At 46.3% G+C, this 1,025-nt stretch overlaps 1 non-coding gene across 1 annotated transcript; it reads right to left on the reverse strand.

Annotated features, from left to right (window-relative positions):
• Nucleotides 1-600: 600 nt before the first annotated feature.
• Trnai-uau (transfer RNA isoleucine (anticodon UAU)) lies at nt 601-672 on the reverse strand. Its single transcript has one exon. It is a non-coding gene; the product is annotated as a tRNA-Ile (tRNA).
• Nucleotides 673-1,025: the final 353 nt, after the last annotated feature.

Consider the following 1,025-nt stretch of genomic DNA (forward strand, 5'->3'; position numbering starts at 1 on the left):
AAACACCTCTCTCTTCTTGTACACTGTACCCCTGATGTAACAAGAAGGCCCCCTTCTCCCGGTGTGGTCAGAGTGGCGCTGGCTATCACCCTCCAGTGTCAGATACAGTTGTAGTAAATATATATACCCCAGAAAGTGACGGAGGACACGGTCGTCCAGATAGCGTAGAGTATGCATACAGTCGGGGTATGGCCGTGGTACAAAAACAACAACAAAGTTGGCATAGCACGACTGTGTGTATACTCTGCATTTCCGAAACAACTTCCTCTCCTCAGTTTCCCGCAAAGATATTTCAGAAATGTGTTCCAAATGTTTCCACAGCAAAATCATCTAAGGGTACACCCATGAAGGCAAGTCCCAATGCCACTACGGGAGTAAACCGTCTTGGGTATTGTTCTCGCTGTGTATCCGACTCTTTACTTATATATATATATATATATAGTAAGGAAATGAGGGGCTCGTTGGGGAAATACAGAAACATAAGTCGGCAGTCTACAACGCCAAAGGAGGCATAGGGGTGTGGTTAGGCTCTTTTTTTTTAGTACGGGAAATGAAGTTAATATTTTTTTTAAATATACGGAAGAAAGAAAGAAAAACACGCGCCCAGAGTGGGGACCGAACCCACGCCTTTCGATTATATCTCGAATGCCTTACCAATTCGGCTATCTGGGCGACTGTGTTCTCCTTCACTTTCTGGGCTATTTATATTTACAAGAAGTGTATCTGACGCTTGAGGGTGGTAGCCAGCGTCACTCAGACTACACGGGGAGAAGGGGACCTTCTTTTCAACCCCCGGGGCGTGACTAGAACGTCTACAGCCTGTCATGAGCGGGTAACTGGCGGGAAGCCCTCTTATGCTACCTAGGCATCAAGGCTGCCAGAATCGAAACCCTCGCTAGGCTTTCGCAGAATAATATAGTAAGGAAATGAGGGGCTCGTTGGGGAAATACAGAAAGATAAGTCGGCAGTCTACAACGCCAAAGGAGGCATAGGGGTGTGGTTAGGCTCTTTTGTTTTTTTAGTAC

The sequence above is a fragment of the Haemaphysalis longicornis genome, unplaced genomic scaffold (genome assembly GCF_048455015.1).
Source record: "Haemaphysalis longicornis isolate Haplotype H1 unplaced genomic scaffold, Haemaphysalis longicornis Haplotype H1 scaffold_53, whole genome shotgun sequence".
NCBI lineage: Eukaryota > Metazoa > Arthropoda > Arachnida > Ixodida > Ixodidae > Haemaphysalis > Haemaphysalis longicornis.